A 13,884-nucleotide genomic window follows, 5' to 3' on the forward strand; every position below is an offset into this window, starting at 1 on the left:
CGCCGTCAGTGTCAGCCAGTTTGCCTTGGCATACGGAGCTCCATCGCAGTCTTTAACACTGGTAGCACGCCGCGACGGCGTGGACGTGAACCGTATGTGCAGTTGACGGACTTTGAGCGAGGGCGTATAGTGGGCATGCGGGAGGCCGGGTGGACGTAACGCCGAATTGCTCAACACGTGGGGCGTGAGGTCTCCACAGCACATCGATGTTGTCGCCAGTGGACGGCGGAAGGTGCACGTGCCCGTCGACCTGGGACCGGACCGCAGCGACGCACGGATGCACGCCAAGACCGTAGGATCCTACGCAGTGCCGTAGGGGACCGCACCGCCACTTCCCAGCAAATTAGGGACACTGTTGCTCCTAGGGTATCGGCGAGGACCATTCGCAACCGTCTCCATGAAGCTGAGCTACGGTCCCACACACCGTTAGGCCGTCTTTCGCTCACGCCCCAACATCGTGCAGCCCGCCTCCAGTGGTGTCGCGACAGGCGTGAATGGAGGGACGAATGGAGACGTGTCGTCTTCAGCGATGAGAGTCGCTTCTGCCTTGGTGCCAATGATGGTCGTATGCGTGTTTGGCGCCGTGCAGGTGAGCGCCACAATCAGGACTGCATACGACCGAGGCAAACAGGGCCAACACCCGGCATCATGGTGTGGGGAGCGATCTCCTACACTGGCCGTTCACCTCTGGGGATCGTCGAGGGGACTCTGAATAGTGCACGGTACGTCCAAACCGTCATCGAACCCATCGTTCTACCATTCCTAGATCAGCAAGGGAACTTGCTGTTCCAACAGGTCAATGCACGTCCGCATGTATCCCGTGCCACCCAACGTGCTCTAGAAGGTGTAAGTCAACTACCCTGGCCAGCAAGATCTCCCGATCTGTCCACCATTGAGCATGTATGGGACTGGATGAAGCGTCGTCTCACGCGGTCTGCACGTCCAGCACGAACGCTGGTCTAACTGAGGCGCCAGGTGGAAATGGCATGGCAAGCCGTTCCACAGGACTACATCCGCATCTCTACGATCGTCTCCATGGGAGAATAGCAGCCTGCATTGCTGTGAAAGGTGGGTATACACTGTACTAGTGCCGACATTGTGCATGCTCTGTTGCCTGTGTCTATGTGCCTGTGGTTCTGTCAGTGTGATCATGTGATGTATGTGACCGCAGGAATGTGTCAATAAAGTTTCCGCTTCCTGGGAGAATGACTTCACGCTGTTCTTATTTCAATTTCCAGGAGTGTAGATATAGTAGGGGTCAGTGAAGTGAAGTGGAAGGAAGACAAGGATTTCTGGTCAGATAAGTATCGGGTAATATCAACAGTAGCAGAAAATGGTATAACAGGTGTAGGATTCGTTATGAATAGGAAGGTAGGGCAGAGGGTGTATTACTGTGAACAGTTCAGTGACGGGTTGTTCTATTCAGAATCGACAGCAGACCAACACCGACAATGATAGTTCAGGTATACATGCCGACGTCGCAAGCTGAAGATGAACAGATAGAGAAAGTGTATGCAATATGTAAAGGGGGACGAAAATATAATAGTCATGGGCGACTGGAATGCTGTTGTAGGGGAAGGAGTAGAAGAAAAGGTTACAGGAGAATATGGGCTTGGGACCAGGAATGAAAGAGGAGAAAGACTAATTGAGTTCTGCAACAAGTTTCAGCTAGTGATAGCGAATACCCTGTTCAAGAATCACAAGAGGTGGAGGTATACTTGGAAAAGGCCGGGAGATACGGGAAGATTTCAATTAGATTACATCATGGTCAGGCAGAGATTCCGAAATCAGATACTGGATTGTAAGGCGTACCCAGGAGCAGATATAGACTCAGATCACAATATAGTAGTGATGAAGAGTAGGCTGAAGTTCAAGACATTATTCAGGAAGAATCAATACGCTAAGAAGTGGAATACGGAAGTTCTAAGGAATGACGAGATACGTTTGTAGTTCTCTAACGCTATAGATACAGCAATAAGTAATAGCGCTGTAGGCAACACAGTTGAAGAGGAATGGACGTCTCTAAAAAGGGCCATCACAGAAGTTGGGAAGGAAAACATAGGTACAAAGAAGGTAGCTGCGAAGAAACCATGGGTAACAGAAGAAATACTTCAGTTGATTGATGAAAGGAGAAAATACAAACATGTTCCGGGAAAATCAGGAATACAGAAATACAAGTCGCTGAGGAATGAAATTAATAGGAAGCGCAGGGAAGGTAAGAGGAAATGACTGCAGGAAAATGTGAAGACATCGAAAAAGATATGATTGTCGGAAGGACAGACTCAGCATATAGGAAAGTCAAAACAACCTTTGGTGACATTAAAAGAATTGAGGTAACATTAAGAGTGCAACGGGAATTCCACTGTTAAATGCAGAGGAGAGAGCAGATAGGTGGAAAGAAAAAAAGCCTCTGTGAGGGTGAAGATTTGTCTGATGTGATAGAAGAAGAAACAGGAGTCGATTTAGAAGAGATAGGGGAGTTAGTGTTAGAATCGGAATTCAAAAGAGCTTTGGAGGACTTACGGTCAAATAAGACAGAAGGGATAGATAACATTCCATCAGAATTGCTAAAATCATTGGGGGAAGTGGCAACAAAACGACTATTCACGTTGGTGTATAGAATATATGAGTCTGGCGACATACCATCTGACTTTCGGAAAAGCATCATCCACACAATTCCGAAGACGGCAAGAGCTGACAACTGCGAGAATTATCGCACAATCAGCTTAACAGCTCATGCATCGAAGTTGCTTACAAGAATAATATACAGAAGAATGGAAAAGAAAATTGAGAATGCGCTAGGTGACGATCAATTTGGCTTTATGGACAGTAAAGGCACGGGAGAGGCAATTCTGACGTTACGGCTAATAATGGAAGCAAGGCTAAAGAAAAATCAAGACACGTTCATAGGATTTGTCGACCTGGAAAAAGCGTTCGACAATATAAAATGGTGCAAACTGTTCAAGATTCTGAAAAAAGTAGGGGTAAGCTATAGGGAGAGATGGGTTATATACAATATGTACAACAACCAAGAGGGAATAATCAGAGTGGACGATCAAGAAGTAAGTGCTCTTATTAAGAAGGGAGTAAGACAAGGCTGTAGCCTTTCGCCTCTACTCTTCAATCTGTACATCGAGGAAGCAATGATGGAAATAAGAGAAATGTTCAGGAGTGGAATTAAAATACAAGGTGAAAGTATATCAATGATACGATTCGCTGATGACATTGCTATCCTGAGTGAAAGTGAAGAAGAATTAAATGATCTGTTGAACGGAATGAACAGTCTAATAAGTACACAGTATGGTTTGAGAGTAAATCGGAGAAAGACGAAGGTAATGAGAAGCAATAGAAATGAGAACAGCGAGAAACTTAACATCAGGATTTATGGTCACGAAGTCGATGATGTTAAGGAATTCTGCTACCTAGGCAGTAAAATAACCAATGACAGACGGAGCAAGGAGGACATCAAAAGCAGACTCGCTATGGCAAAAAAGGCATTTCTGGCCAAGAGAAGTCTACTAATATCAAATACCGGCCTTAATTTGAGGAAGAAATTTCTGAGGATGTACGTCTGGAGTACAGCATTGTATGGTAGTGAAATATGGACTGTGGGAAAACCGGAACAGAAGAGAATCGAAGCATTTGAGATGTGGTGCTATAGACGAATGCTGAAAATGAGGTAGACTAATAAGGTAGGGAATGAGGAGGTTCTACGCAGAATCGGAGAGGAAAGGAATATGTGGAAAACACTGATAAGGAGAAGGGACAGGATGATAGGACATCTGCTAAGACATGAGGGAATGACTTCCATGGTACTAGAGGGAGCTGTAGAGGGCAAAAACTGTAGAGGAAGACAGAGATTGGAATACATCAAGCAAACAATTGAGGACGTAGGTTGCAAGTGCTACTCTGAGATGAAGAGGTTAGCACAGAAAAGGAATTCGTGGCGGGCCGCATCAAACCAGTCAGTAGACTGATGCCCAAAAAGCAGTAAAAGTCTGGGTGTCCACCGCGATCGTTCCACTTTCTTCTCCGAAGCAATCGCGCCTCTCTTCCTGGCGCAGCAGGATGCCTCAATCATGGGAGGCGACTTCATCTCCACCCATGCACCAAAAGACAACTGCCACGCCGGCCGGTGTGTCCTAGCGGTTCTAGGCGTTACAGTCTGGAGCCGCGCGACTGCTATGGTCGCAGGTTCGAATCCTGCCTCGGGCATGGATGTGTGTGAAGTCCTTAGGTTAGTTTGGTTTAAGTAGTTCCAGGTGAACCATTTTTAAACAACTGCCACGGTACTCTCCGTTTGCGGCGCCAGCGACAGTTGTCCGGCACCTCAAAAATGTGGAATCTTGGGAGCATGTTCATGCAGTGATGTATATGCTTGCTGACGTCATGGAGGACCGAGTCCATGTTGCTATATAGGTAGGTTCTATGAACACGTCGCTCAGCCCTAATGGACTCCCACTAGAGTTTTGTTTTATCCGACATTTCGTTCCCTACTTTCACCAGGATGAACGGAATTTTATCAGGACCTTATGTTGCCTATCGTTCTGATCCCAGACGGTTTCCTCGAATGTCTTATCATCATCATTCACATCCACAACCTTCTGTGGACGTCACGGATATGTAACTACCACCCTCTCATGTTGCTCATCAGCAACACTAAGATCTTTATTCTGCTGTTGGCTGCGTGACTTTAAGTTACGGCCTGATAGGTGGTTTACCCTGATCAAAGCTCTTTAGGAGACGCCCATAATATTGACCCTGCCGTCTGTCGCTATCGAGACGTAATCGCTCTTGCTCACGCTCATCGTCTGTCTGGACTTTGGGTCGCTCTTGACTGCACCAGGCGTTCAATTGGGTCCATCACGACTACCTGGTAATGGGTGCTTCTCTATAAAGGACACCCTTATATTACCGTCGACGTCGATATGGGTCTCCTTCGCTGAGCGACGTCCCTTGCGGTCTACACTGGCCATCTCAATCCTCCCATCTTGTTCCGTCATTTCGTGTGTCAGGGCTGCCCACTCTCTTCAATGCTGCATGCTTTCTCCGTCAACGCCCGTTTCGGATGTTTCTGTAGTCACTGTATTCAGTTTCAGTAGTTATGTTGACGACCTCGTCCCCGTTCTTAGTAACGATGCGGAGGTCAGATAGACATTGGCATGGGTTGCCACCTAGGGCAAAGCTTCTGGTATTTGCCTTAATGTCCGCAAATCGAGCACTACGGGTATAGGTCCGTGGCTTTCTGCCGACAGCGCTGCTCCATTGGGTATAGCTGCTACTGTCGAATGCTTAGGACTCAATTTACCAAATGATCTGGTGATCTTAGGCGCACGACTGCCCTCAGTTCGGCGCCTACTGTCCCAACTACGAAGTGGGCTCCTAGGTCATTGATTACGGATCCTTGATCTTCTGCATTGGACAGGATGTGTAAAAGTATATTTCGCGTCAAGGTTCCTCCATATGGCACAGAGATTCCCCATTCCGCTGTTCATGCCCCGCAGCATGGTAGTGGGATTGGTTTCGTATGATTTCCACTGCTTGCTGTTCACGATACGAAACGAGACATTCACCCAACTACGGTGCAGGGGTGGTTTACGTCTGCGTCATGTCCCTGACAGAGCAATAGCTCTCTTTGGCAGCTCTCATATGGCACTGAGGTGCCGTTGTCCTACATGCCTTATTATCGTCTTGCTGGAGGCCCTTGCACCACTCCTTCAGCCTTCATCCAGCTTTCGAACGTAGCTCCCCCAACCTTTCCTTCTGTCATTGTTTCCTCGAAGTTGTCATTGTTTCCTCGAAGTTGTGCCCATACTGCAATACTGCCAATACTATTAATGTCCACGAAAGCGATCTACGGCTTCCTTCAGCGGGAGAGGTCATCGAATGTGGTTGAGTGGAAGATTCCTCACGTCAACTGGCGTGTCGTCGGGCCATGGGTGTGCGCTCCTAATTTTGCCACTGACGTCCAATCAGCATGGTTCCTTTACGTTAATGGGAACCAAGTACGCCAGTTCGTGATTCACCTCGCAGCCACCCCGTTCTGTGTCGCCTGTGATGTCCTGAACGGGGAGGAGCATCGCCTGGTGTGCGGATCGGTGACAGGTGACTGCTCCTTGTTGCAAAATACGCTGGCCTTAATTACTCATACGACTCCTCATCAGATACTTCCTCACTTGCTTCTCTTTCCGTACTCGGGATACTTCCCATAAATGAAGGCAAATTCCATGTAATGGATTTGTGGACACACAGTACACTACTTGTTTGCTGAAGAAGAGGAAAATGTCCTTGATTTTTGGCGCTTCCTTAATAAACGACGTTATGCTGTGGTTCACAATCCTAAATACAGACAGTTTTCTTCAACTTTCTTTGTAATGTCTTTCTTTTCCCATCCAAGAGTGAGTGTTACTGCACTGAAGAGATGGTCCATGCCTTTTCCACTCTTGTCATTGGAATGTCCTCTGAAAAACTATAAGTCGATAGTTCCCAAATATGTGCCTATTAGCCGCTCTTTCCTACTTACGAAAGCTACGCTTGGTTCTATTAAAAATATTGCAAAACATAAAAAGTAAAATAAAAAATGGAAGAAAATTCAATACGAAATAAAAACAATAATAAAAACAGAAGACCATTGATGTGCTTTGTACGTCTACTCCTCATTCCCTACTGTTTCCTTGGTTCCTGGAAGGGGGAGGGAATGTGGGGGGGGGGGTAGAGGGGAAGGGAACGAGACACATGGTGGCTTGGCCTCGGCTCGCGACCGCTGACCACTTTGTTTCCACCCGTCTTTGAGCGCCAAGAAAAAAAAAAAAAAAAAAAAAAAAAAAAAACCGTCGCAGCCTCGGCAAATATTTAAATTTATTATTTCAGCTCCTGTCTGTATGGAAGATATGTTTATAAAACTGACGAGATATCAATAGTTCACTGTAGCAGGCAGTGAAAGAAAACGATGAGTCTACAACAATATCCTCAGAATCACATGCATGGACAAAATGCTACTACGCGTGTGTGAGAGAAAATAATCAACGATTTCTTTGTCATGGGCTCATGTGCTTCAGTGTAACCAACCGTTGCGTCCGGTATAGTATTCTTAAACGTCACCAAATGATTAGCAGGCAAGAGTAACACCATCCGTATTGTGATTGTAAGGATAGATTACATAGCAAGGTTTTGGATCAGGAATCTCATGATGGCTCTGAGAACAACTTGTTACGCTTAGTGGGCTACCAGTACGTGTCGTCATTCGACAGCGGCAGAATCGTGGCCTTGAGAGCATCCATGTCATGATTTCGCGTTGTCCAGGACACAACTGTAGAGCGAATATAGGATTGACGCGTTCAGGACGGTCATAGGATCAGGCAGGGTCTCAACGTTCCAATGCGTGAGGACAACATATCTGCACAGCAGTCACTGCATTTCTGACATGGCTGTGTCTTATATTCGAGTCTCCCCATAAGTTACCTTTCAACAAGATAATTCAAGACCGCACGTCGTCTGTGCTGTCCATGATCAATCTTGATGGAAATTGTTTCCGACTCATATCCTTTCCGACACGTTCTCCAGAGATCTCATCCACTGAAAACGTCTGATCACGGACTTCCCAGACATTAGCACGCCACAAATCACCGATCACTATGCTTTATTAACTCTGTAATAGAGCTGAATTAGCATGGAATGATGTAATTTGTTTCTGTCACCCAGGCTCATTTAGACAAGATGCACAGCCCGATAGGTCAATTTTGCTCCTTGAACTTAATCTCCGCCCTATGAATCCCCGAGCCAACCACAAATATAACGTTATTCTCTCTACAACAGTTTATACCTACATCAAGTATAATTGGGTCATTTCACATCCTTCCTAGAGTTGCAGTTCTGACGGCTGGTTGTGTATTATGAGGAATCTCACTATATCTTCAGAAATTAGAGTGGGAAATATGTACTCAAACAGTGATCGTTTTCATACTGTAGGACGTGGCGGATATAGAAGACATGGATATTGTCATTTCTTATAATTTTAATACGATAATGTATATACCGCCGCCAAGTTCTGAAACCAACAGACCGTCGGTCTTGGATGATGCTTTCTCCCTCTACAGTTCTGAAATAGAAACGGTGCTTTGACCGCTGCTGCTTGCTTAAGCCTTCAGTGTTTACCGAGGTCAGGAAAAGCGTACGTTTTTTCTAGGTTCCGGTGGATCAAACCCTTGATCTAAAGCAGATCTCCTCTACCTTCAGTAGCCAGACGACATTGGAATTCGGGGCACAAATACATTCTGCCAAATTAAGAACACTGACACTTACACTATGAAATTACTAACAGCAATCTGAAAACTTTCTGGGTATTAAAGATAGACGTACTTGCCTTCCTACACTCCTACAATAAAGCTGAGGGATTAGAGCTTTGTCAGCGATTAGCAAATTAGAGATTAAATTAAGGTTCATCAGTGTGTAGTATCCAGTGTCATATTTACACTTAGTTTTTAGCTATGAGATTCTTTTCTTGGATAGAAATGCAAATCATTATTTTCAAACTCAAGAAAGCGAATAATAACCATATGAAGAAATCGGACTCAAGGCAGGACCTGTTCACATAATTCGTGATTTTAACTACAAAATGTGAGAACTGTTACCAGTCTGTTATGCACACCAGAAATGACCTTGTCAATTCCTAAATATTAAACTCTCTGCAACCACGAAACATGATACAAACTGAATAAGTCAATTTCTACCACGGAATAAAATCCTACAATAATCCCTAGGAGATCAAAAAAATTACAAAGATATATTTATTTTAAAAATTTATATGCAATGTAGTATTACTTGCACAACACATAGGCATATGCTGGATTACGTAAAATATAATAAGAATAATAATAAATGGAACATGTGTCATTTGACGTAACGCTTCAGCACTACGATTACTTTTTTTTGTCTTTTCTGTTTTCTGGAAAACCTTATTTCCATAGCTCTTCTATGAGTAACAATAATACCTTGTCCTGTTCTATGTTCAACATATCACTCATTATGCAGGAATATTGACTCATTTTCTTGGTATTGTTATAATTTATACTTCTGTGACGTCCCAAATATTGTGACTTCTTTAGCAAACATCGTGCTAAGTACATCCATCGAAAACGTTACTAAACACGACGTTTTTCTCATATTTTCTTGAAATTCTAGACTTTAGCACAAAGCTGCAACAGACATGAAGTTTACATTTAGACAAAGATGGAAGATAAATATTTGTAGCAATTATGTGCTAATCGGTTAATTTAAAACTAGAACTGAGTTGATCAGGAGTAGCTTTGCTACAAATCGTTCTTTCCTGTGTGCTGTAATAATATGCCAATCAATCTTTTGTTGCTCATACACTATGGTTTAGATTTGAAATAAATGATGTCCCCAGGGAAGTAATTAACTGTGACAGAGGAACAATTTGGTGTAGTGGTGTTGCCTGTTTATTCTTAAAAACAGAATATATCTGGAATCATAGATGTAATGAAAAATAATTCATCTTAATGGACTTTTGACATAGAAAAGGAAAGCCGGTTAACAGGGATACTCAAGTTTGCGAATGTGATTTATTGTATAGAATTTCTTTATTGTATATAAAGATTAACATAAATCGAATAAATTGAATGTTTTACAATACGTCTTCAGTTCACAAATGGAAAAAGGTATTGCATTAAAATAATAAATTCTTAAATAAACATAGACCAAAGTATTGCGCCAACAAATCTAGAGACAAAGATGTAACTGTAGCTCTTCAAGAACTTATCGACTGATTCATCAATGGGTGTCGGATAATACACATAGATTTAGTCAACATTTCTTTCAAATTAATCCAATCTCTTTTACATTATTATACTATGAATTTTTTCCCCAACATGGCACTAAAAGTGTCCAGTTTGTTACACGCAGATTGCATAACAACAAATCTGTGAGAGTAGCAGGACACAGAAACAACAAAACACTTGCATGTTCTGAAGTAGTTCAATTAAAACACTGTCATTGCTTATCCTCTGGATTAAAATAGTCAATAAATACTCAAATATACATTCTGCATCTCACATATTGCTATTTTCACCACAAGAAAATGGACTCATGATCGTTATCACTCTAAGCCTGCCAGTCTCTTATCCTTAAATAAGCAAGGAGCCGTCACTTGTTCTCAATGGTAGTCGTGGTGGTGCCCGTGGTGTGGGTGGTGCCTATGGTGTGGACGGTGCCAGTCATGGTGGTGATGTCCGTGTCCATAGTCGTGGCCACCACCCCTGTGGTGATGACGTGGGTCAGCCACCGGGTTCGCCTTCACTATCGCGAAACACAGTGCCAGTGTCAGCAGCACAGCTAAGACCACCTGTGGACAAGGATAGGTTCCTGTCAGCTTAGAATGCCTTTTTGTACAGCGCCAGCAGAGCCTGATATCAGAACCAATTGTATCTGTGGCGTTCTAGGCAAAAATCAACAAAAGGACCTATTAACAGCGTGATGTTAGAGATTTTACAGATGAAAGATTGTTATTGCAATCTTTATTTTAGGTTGTTGAAGTAACATATTTCAAATTCAAAAAATCTGTGTAAGTTTATTCTGTAAAACTCATCAGTAGGAAATTACAATCAGTTTACGGATTCCTATTGATTTAGCTTTTTCGGCAATTAATTACTGCGTCAGTAACTTGACACAACGATTTTTCATTATATATTGCTAAGAAATTCAATTGTGGTCGTTACTGAAACACTGTAATAGTTAAAGATCGTAATAAAGAGAATAAAAGGTAACTTCTGTAACAACTGTCAAGGTAACGAACTAACGCAGAAACTGGCAGCTGTACGTTAGTGCATTCATTTCATACCAGAGAGTTGTCGTGGAATTATGAAATGATACTGCCGCTGGTGACGTAAGAACACGTAACTTGTGAAACCTGTAAGCGCGTGTTGTTGTAATAGCGCTTATTATAGCGATCTACTCCTGTTCTTGTTCTGGGAATCACAGTGAGTAATATGACAGGCACCTCGAAACCACAAACACGAAGCAGAAACAACCGATCTTTAAGGCCGATCTCAGAGGCGATTGTTTGACGGGTAGTGGCAGTGTTCTTGATTAAGCAGCAGAAATCTATTTGACTACAGTTAAGAAAGACACTAAGAGACAAAACTGTAGTTTCGAGTTTGCTGGACGTTACCATTAGTAGGAAGCAATCCATTTAATATTATGTCACAGAAATATATATTACTGTAACGCTAGGCAGAAATGTTTCGCGGGTAAAAGTACATGACACTCAGAAAGGTGAGAGGTTATGAATATCGTCAATGGTGCAGATTGTGTGGACGCTACTCGTGATTTGCAACTATTTAATTGATGAAAGGTTCAGTGAAATAATCTGCTTATCATTACATCTTCCTATAGCCATGGGTGCAAGCATTCTTTCACGAAAAGAGATGATAATGGTGTTGAATAACTCAATTTCTTCGAGATACAATTTCGTAAAATTTAAATTCTATGAGTTTCTGTGATCGCTACTACACAGATACAATTCATGTTACATCAAAACTACCATATTAGTTCCTTCTGCACAATAGTTACTAACTGCCAGAAAGAAAATGCAACACTTCCGTAAATTCACAATTTCCATTAATACACTAATTTCACAAAGTAGGCCATTAAAGGGGAGGTGTGTTTGTTTTAGTGCAATGTGTAGTGACTTACTGTCGCCGACTCCAATTTTCATAAACTCTCTTAGTGGACGACAGGTAAAATTAAAAAACAACAACAGTGTAGAGTCGGAGTTAGAGGACGAGCGGTAATATTGGGAGGAGTGCAATGCAAATCCCGGTCCATCCAGCCACCTGTGATTTCTCTAATTTGCCTAGACTATTTCCAGGAGTGTTGCTGTGATGAAAACAAGGGCAACTTCTTTTCCGCGGGCTGACAAAATCCGAACATGTGCACCTTCTCTAGTAACATACTAGTCAACGGGAAATTAAAGCTTAATATTCCTCCCGCCATTGTCGTAGAGGTATTTGTTTCGCAGTATTTATATACTGTCGAAAGTTAAATCAAATACGAAAAATTTACACTTCACGCCAGGAAAGTAGGCCTAATAAACAACTGTCAAATATTTTATTGTAATAGATCATAACACGAATCAGAAATTATTACCCGTTTATTATCTCTGTCTTTCTTCTTGTAATGCCTGTGCGTGTATCAGCCATGTATTCGACGTGAAGATGTTCCAAATTTATGTAATGTAAGTACAGGTGCGTCTTTCTACTTGTCTAGAAGTAATACGGAAATTATCAGATCACTAAGATGTCTTGGAGACACAAGAGAGAACGCCTCCACAATTTTAACAAAAACATCGCAGCACGAAAAAGCGAGCTGTTGAAAAACGAATGTAAAAGTACACCAGTCATAAGCAGCAATTGTAATACACACGAGAATTATTCTTTCCTACACAGTATTCATGATTGCAAAGAGAATATCGTGTAATATAAACCAGAATGAGAAACTATTAACTCAGAAATTATTACTACAGAAAAAAGTTCACAATTACACGAAAATGTGGAGATACACTCAGCATAGTCGAATTATATGTTAATCTTTGCGGAACTGTTACGTGGTGGTATAAGTCAGAAACAATAGTGATTGCAAATGTCTCAAGTTAAGAGAGCAATGGACAGTAAATGCTCACCAATTGTCTGTTCATGTCGCCGCCGTCACTGTGTTCTCGTTCGCCAACCGCAACGGAAGTGTCTGAATAGTGACAGCCTACCCTTCTTAATATATTGGGAGCTCTTCCGGAAACTGTTAGATAAGAGCGAGAGCAACAGTAGTTGGGAAAGTACTGCAGACGAACACTGCTTCACTTTCTGACATCAGGCCCTCACGAATGTCCCTCATAGATGACGAACGTAGCTGACGCCATACGAGAAACTGTTACTTACTCAAACCTAAAGCAAACATACAGCTCGATGTGTGTCCCGGCTTAGCTTTGTATAGCAAACTCGCCTTTGAGGCTCTGGAGAAACAGTATCGTACTTGCCGTCACACTTGTTTTTGTAGAAGCTGGAATATTATTATTTTTAGTACTGTTATTATGATGTTAGTCGTCTTCTGACTGATTTGATGCGGCCCGCCACGAAATTTTCATTTGCGCTAACCTCTTCATCTCAGAGCAGCATTTGTACACTACGTCCTGAATTCTCTGATTGACGTATTCAGATTCCTGCCATCCGGTACCATTTTCAGCCACTATAGGTCCTTCTAGTGCGATTTTCCCAACTGTCCGCGATTCACTACAATAGAGTGCTGCGCTTCAGAATTACGTTCTCAGAAAATTCATCCTCAAATTAAGACTATAGCTTGATGCGAGCAGTCTCCTCTTTGCCACCAAACGCCTTAAAAAGAGTCGATAGTTATGCTGAGAAAATCTGCTACATACTTACGCAGAAGTAATACATTTCTAATCGTATCCTCCATGTTCTTCTAACGCCTAGAGCTTCAAATACGCTTTTTGGTAGTATGTAAAACTACTGACAACCCAGTGCAGTGAGCGAAAGTCTTTATATGGATTGCCATCTCTTTAATCAGACACGCTTCACTTTGAAAACTTTCCCGTCACACAACTGAGATCTCTATACGAATTGATTGTATATGTCTCTCACTTGAATGACAACTCTCGTGTTTTACAGACTTCTATTCCTAAATGTTATCTCTCTTAATTGGTCCACGTCGGACTTCAATTAGTCCTCATCTCTGCTTCTTCAATTACTATACCTCCAGATTTCTTTTTAAACGGCAAGTACTCTCTCTCAGCGAATACAGGAAAATGTTATGAGGAATAGCTCCTGGTCGTCAGTCCCTGATGAGTACCTATGCTAT

The 13,884-nt window shown here is 42.7% G+C and overlaps 2 long non-coding RNA genes across 3 annotated transcripts in view; both read right to left on the bottom strand.

The window, feature by feature from the left end:
* The window catches only part of LOC126267557 (uncharacterized), a 319,893-nt gene that overhangs the window by 95,428 nt on the left and 210,581 nt on the right, over positions 1-13,884 (bottom strand). The window lies entirely within an intron of this gene.
* On the bottom strand, positions 9,630-12,753 carry LOC126267558 (uncharacterized). The gene is made up of 2 exons (XR_007549026.1): positions 12,695-12,753; positions 9,630-10,360 (listed from the first exon to the last, which is right to left on the bottom strand). It is a non-coding gene; the product is annotated as an uncharacterized LOC126267558 (long non-coding RNA).

This window comes from Schistocerca gregaria, chromosome 4, assembly GCF_023897955.1.
Source record: "Schistocerca gregaria isolate iqSchGreg1 chromosome 4, iqSchGreg1.2, whole genome shotgun sequence".
Lineage (NCBI taxonomy): Eukaryota > Metazoa > Arthropoda > Insecta > Orthoptera > Acrididae > Schistocerca > Schistocerca gregaria.